Source organism: Aulonocara sp. 'chitande type north' Nkhata Bay, linkage group LG9 (assembly GCF_057382095.1).
Source record: "Aulonocara sp. 'chitande type north' Nkhata Bay isolate Kocher_YH1m ecotype deep benthic linkage group LG9, A_spYH_male_GT1.1, whole genome shotgun sequence".
Classification (NCBI taxonomy): domain Eukaryota; kingdom Metazoa; phylum Chordata; class Actinopteri; order Cichliformes; family Cichlidae; genus Aulonocara; species Aulonocara sp. 'chitande type north' Nkhata Bay.
The window spans coordinates 30,161,238-30,167,347 of record NC_141352.1 but is presented as its reverse complement, the minus strand read 5'-3'; the positions used below and the strand labels follow the sequence as shown (position 1 = coordinate 30,167,347).

At 38.4% G+C, this 6,110-nt stretch overlaps 1 long non-coding RNA gene across 1 annotated transcript; it reads left to right on the top strand.

The window, feature by feature from the left end:
* Positions 1-3,819: 3,819 nt before the first annotated feature.
* Positions 3,820-5,844, top strand: LOC147322383 (uncharacterized). Its single transcript, XR_015131075.1, has 6 exons — positions 3,820-4,053; positions 4,144-4,196; positions 4,328-4,373; positions 4,450-4,518; positions 4,603-4,665; positions 4,820-5,844. It is a non-coding gene; the product is annotated as an uncharacterized LOC147322383 (long non-coding RNA).
* Positions 5,845-6,110: the final 266 nt, after the last annotated feature.

Genomic DNA, 6,110 nt, shown 5'->3' with positions numbered 1-6,110 from the left:
TTTCGAAATTATTTCACAACACTGAAATCTTGTATCTGATTCCAAACCTTCATGAGGCTGGAATGGGATCCAAGACTGTCAGCAAGTCGCTTGTCGACAACGTCACAACTGTTGATGCGATTATTCAAAAAGGGAAGAAATATGAAATCTTCATCAGTCTCCCCAGCTCCATGCGAGAGTTTGCCTCATGAGCTGAGGACAATCATGATAAAGGTGGTGGATCAGCCCTACAATGAAGGAGCTTGTCAATGCTCAGAAATCCAAAAAGACCTTAACACATACTGGACTGAAATATTTCCTCTGCTCAAGTTTACCATTCAATATCTAAATGATTCATAGAAGATTCAGGAGAAGGTCCTGAGGTCAGATGGAACCAAAATCAAAAATTTGGCAGCAGCTTGTCCTGCTTGAAGGAGAAATCGTAATGAAACTTAAGCTTTGAGTTGCCAAGCCATGAAAACTAAAGGATTTACAGAGTTTCTGGAAAGATGAGTGAGATAAAATTCATCCTAACATTTGTGCAAACCTTCAAGAAGTGACTTACTGCTGTGCTTGCCAACGGGGGTTTCTCTAAAATAGTAAGTCATGTTTTGCTTGTGGGGTCAAATACTTATTTAACGATATGCAATTTAATTTATATAATGTGTTTCTCTTCATTTGGTTTATATTAATTCTATTTTTATTAAATGAAGCTATTATAAAAACGAGACACTGTTCATGTACTTGTGAGCAAACTGACAAATTCAGCAGGGGATCAGATAATTATTTCCCTCGTATGTAACGAGATGTAAAATATTGAAAGCAACTTTCCAAATAATATGACTGTAACTGTGAAAACATCCTCATGTCAAAATCATCAAACTTTATGCAGATAAGATGTCAGTCTAATGGAATTAACTGTTTGTTTGTTTGTAATTAAAAAATGTGGAATGTATGGAACTACAGTTGGGATGGGTGCTGGGATACTCTTGAAAGGGAGCCTCTTTTGTTGCTTCATGACTTCTTTTGCAGACTGTTGGGAGCCTAACTGCACCCCCTCTGTCTAACTGTTACAGAGTGTGACTAGGTGTGAATATGTGTTTTTTAGAAGTATCGCAGTTTATTTCTAAAGGGATACATGTTGTTTGCGGTGCTCTATTTAAAACTATTGGCCTGTGAAACTTTTAGAAAAGTGAAATGCCCCTAAAGTAGTTAAATCATCTATGTGTAATCATCGAGTCTAACTGTTGCAGACTAGTAGATAATTATAAGACTAGTTGCATTAAAGCCACATTGGGGTTGATACAGCGCTAGTGTGAATATGTACTTTTAGAAGTATCACAGTTTATTTCTAAAGGGATACATGTTGTTGTTGATGTCAGTTTGTAAAGTGTTGTTTTAAAGCCTGAACTCCAGCTTGGCTTATTGGAGCAAGATGCCATAAAGTGAGGAGGGACACTACACAGTCATACATTAAATGCACAAGATAGACTCACCCTAAAGAATACACTGCATTATCTTATTTAAATGAGCCCATAATAAACACACTCTATTAAACAAAACTTCAAACTCAAAGTGGAGGGAGAACCTCAACAGGAAAGTGCTTTCCTTGACATTTTTCCTCCTCCAACCTAAAGTAAAACAATAGCAGACTTAATGAGTTCAGTAATTAGTCTTTTTTTAATACATTAATTTATTATGACACATTTAGAAAGAGGTCTAGTATAATTCATGAAACATGACTCTGACGATCACAGACAGATTAACATTAATCTCTCCACGTTAAAACACGAGCGTGTCGTTTCAGTCACATCATTGAATTATGTTTACATTCATTTTTATAACTCATCTTGTAAAGAGTCCTTTAAAGTTCAGTGATGTTAAGACAGCAGGATAGTGTGGGACAGGTTTCTTTTCACCTCTGCTGGGGTGTAAAATCTTCCACTAAAAATCACACAATGGTACAAATGTCTCGTTAATCTTTTTTTCTCCATAATAAACTTTTATACCAGCAGAAAGTGGCCAGAACGTTCAGGAGCTATTTTGAACGGACTACTGACAGTCAGTTACAAATAGCTTTGGCTTGCTAGCTGCTATTACTACACTGCTAAAGCATGTGGAGCTATATATGTGCAAACACCATCCAGATAACTGGTGTGTGAGATGACACCAGGTCTCAAAGCTATACACAGCAGGCACTTGGTTTGTTTCTGTTGTTAAATAATAATTAACAATAATTCCTGAGTATCCTCCAGAGCAGGGCCTCATTTGGTGAAGGATCGTGATCTTCAATATAGTTCAGAGCCTGTTTTTAAGGCGAAAGTGGGCATCTCGATCACTCAGAGAGTTTTCTGTGAATTTTTTAGTTGAGAAGAAGACATTTTTAGGCATCTCCACAAAAAAACATTTCTGTAAGAACACATCGAGTTCCTCGCTGTCTGGATGCAACTTTGGCTTCTGAAGAAGAAAGTATCCGTTCATGCAAGCACACAGACTTGCCAAACAAAAGTATCCAGTAGTCTTAGAAAATAGAAAAATAAAGTGAATCTCTCTAAGAAACTCCTAGTTCCTCTTCAGTGTGTAACAGTGTGAGTGCTGCTTGTGTTAGTATTTCGTCAAAGTCTGGTCTCAGGGCTGTTTTGTGGCACTCCGGAGCGCTGATTCTCACTTTGTGTCTCCATCTGAAACAGGAGAAACACAGGAGAAGGGTAAGAGGATGGATACTTGGTCTACAATTGAATCAGTGTACCTGGCTACAGCAGTTTACCCAAATAAGTTCATCTCTAATTATCAAGATACTGCATATTTATAAGGCTGTTAGTTTAAGATAGAAGAGCCTGTTTTTTCTAGACATGAGGATAGATCAAATTTGGCCTTTAAAAAAAGAAGAAAAAAAAACACACTCCAGTTCTGTTCTGACATTTGTTTAGGCAACAAAAGTCACCTTTGTACCAACCTTTGGCTGAACGCAGCTCAGTGGCCTCTTCTGGATCTTTGCTGGCCTCGGTGTTTCTTCCTGCAGACAGAAGAGAGAATATCAGCAACACTGAATAAATAAATCAGCAATGGCTTCGGCTTACAACATTTCTGTACACAAGGGCAATACACCTATGGCTTTTTTGCCCCCCACCCCCCAACAGCCCATTTAACTAGTTTAGGGTATTTTAACTAGTTAGGAGCATTTTGCTTTTTCTTTAGTGCTATTTAGGAGCAAATAGTTCTCAAACAGAGCACCACAAACAACATGTATCCCTTTAGAAATAAACTGTGATACTTCTAAAAAACACATATTCACACCTAGCCACACTAGCGCTGTATCAACCCCCAACGTGCCTTTAATGCAACTAAACCTCTAATTATCTACTAGTCACAAACACCCTGCAACAGTAAGACTTGTTGATTACACATGGATGATTTAACTACTTTTTTCTTTAGCGCTCCGAAAAGACACAGAGGCTAATAGTTTTTAAACAGAATACCACAAACAACATGTATTCTTTTAGAAATAAACTGTGATACTTCTAAAAGCGCATATTCACACCTAGCCACACTCTGTAACAGTTGGACAGAGGGGGTTGCAGTTAGACCCCCATCAGTCAGTGAGCGCTGTTATTTAGACATAGATGATTTAATTTAATGTTGGTTTATGTTGGTTTATAATGGAGCACTGTAACAAAAAATAATTTCCCCCAGGGATCAATAAAGTATTCTGATTCTGATTACAGTTAGGTCCCCAACAGTCAGCAAAACAAGTCATAAAACAATAAAAGAGGCTCCCTTTATCAAGAGCATCCCAGCACACATCCCAACTGTAGCTCCATTATCTTACCATCTCAGAGGTCAACTGAAACCATGTCCAACAGAGTCTCCAAAGGCTTTCCACCTTTCTTCTTTACAGCCTACTCTTTTATCTCTACATCTCAGAGGTCAACTGAAACTAGCCCCACCCATATAAAACACCCTAAGCAGACACCCTGTATTTTTCCTCACTACTTCACATTGACCCTTGAGAGCATAACACTTCGTTCATCAGCAAACCTAACAGCGTTCTTTTTAACATGGACAACATATATGGTAAGTAAAACAAGACTATTAATGGATTCTTAAATGTATACCCCAGTATATCATAAAATATTCAAACTGTTTTCTTTTTCTAAACAAAAGCCTGATTTTTAGGAGATCGGCACAACGGGACACCATACTTACACTTACACAAGGTTTGTGTTTCTTCTTCTTTTTTTAAAAACAGTCATCAGCTCACACAAAACAGTCTCATTGTTTTAGAAGCAATATTACCTGCTTCTCACATAGTAACATTTAAAATGTATATTTCTCTTTCTTTCTACAGGATCACAAAGCTATATTGGGCAAACTACACCTCTAAAAAACACAAGGTAAATACAGTGTTACACATGTTTTAAATATATGCGTGTTTGTTTAAACCTTGTATTAACTGGGCTTATCCCCCAGTCACAGGTTCAATAAGTTGTCCAGAAAAACCTACAGAAGCCGGTGCAATAAGACCAAGCCATACGCTAGGTATGTATACAAGTCTCTATACATGACGCTCAATTTAAAGGAAAAAAAAGGTTTTAAATATTTACAAATGTTCTAATACGCCAGGCCTGAGACAGAGTACACAGCGTGTCAAGAATCGGGGCCATCCGGAATAACGCAGAACAAAGTGTGAGTATAGGCATAAATAAATCAAAAGAGCCAAACACATCCTGTTTTTGAAATGATACACCATCTATACATACGTGTATATATATATATATATATATATATATATATATATATATATATATATATATATATATATATATATATATATCCACAGCGATCAAGCAAGAAATAGCAGCTAAAGTCAACCAACATCAAGAAGCAACACCGGGGAACTTGCAAGAAATAGCAGGGGATCTAACTAGTATCCAGCAGACAATAAACAATACCTCGGGTTTATTACATCTCATAAATACCACCGTTCTAAATAGGTGACTTTTAAAATCCACACCATGGATCCACCCCGTAAATTATTCAAACACAATGATGGTACCTCCACTCGAGCTAAATGGTTTGACTTTGACGCTTTTAACCAGGCGGTTGCACAATTAGTAAGCAACTATCAAGTTTTGCATGCAACACTTAGCAGTCTCGCTGCAGCACGCAGTGCTGTGACTAATGAGCGCGCTTGTCCAACTCATTCTGAACCCGTTGCTGATGATGCTGTTGATCAACCAACCGAAACACATCCAGATTTGCCTGTAGTTGTTGTTACTCAAGCTACCGTCGATTGTCTTATTACTGGGGCTTCTGTCACGCCTGAAAGGGTGTGTGCACCTAGCACACATGCTTATCGGGGTGGTGCTGACGCTACTGCATCTGTTGCTGCTGCTGCTACTGTAGATGCTGCTGCTGCTACTGTAGATGCTGCTGCTGCTAATGTAGATGCTGCTACTGTAGATGCTGCTGCTGCTACTGTAGATGCTGCTACTGTAGATGCTGCTGCATCACCACACAGCCCCTCAAACAATGGAAATTCCTTAAGTGTTAACCATTCACAAACAGGTGCTGCAGCAGTCGGACCCATTGTTCAGTAGTTTGTATCCGCACTCTGAGGGTCTGCTGAATTGTTTTTTAATATGGCACTTTTTGACGAACTGCAGATGATGAAATCCTCTTTATTGTGGAAACTGTCCCTAAGCTAATGTTGCTCATACTTACTAAGTTCCCTAGCTACTTCTTTACTATGTCAGTAAACTCTTTGAAAGGAAAGCTGTTGTAGATTTAAAGAAACATCTTAATTGAAGCGAAGGCTAAAAATTGGAATGAATTTTATGTGACTGTTCATATTAAAGCCAACAACAAGTGAAAATCCAAAACCGACTCCAATCCTTTATTAATGATCCCCCCCCCCCCCCCCCCTCTCTCTCTGTGTGTGTGTGTGTGTGTGTGTGTGTGTGTGTGTGTGTGTGTGTGTGTGTGTGTGTGTGTGCCCTCACAGAAGGAAGGTCACAGCAGGAGCTTTTCTCAAACGCATTTCCAATCAGTTTATTTTTTACAAGAAGTGTATAAATGTATTCTTTGCGATACTTTATAAATATGAAACTCTAAAGATTTTGAGTTCAGAC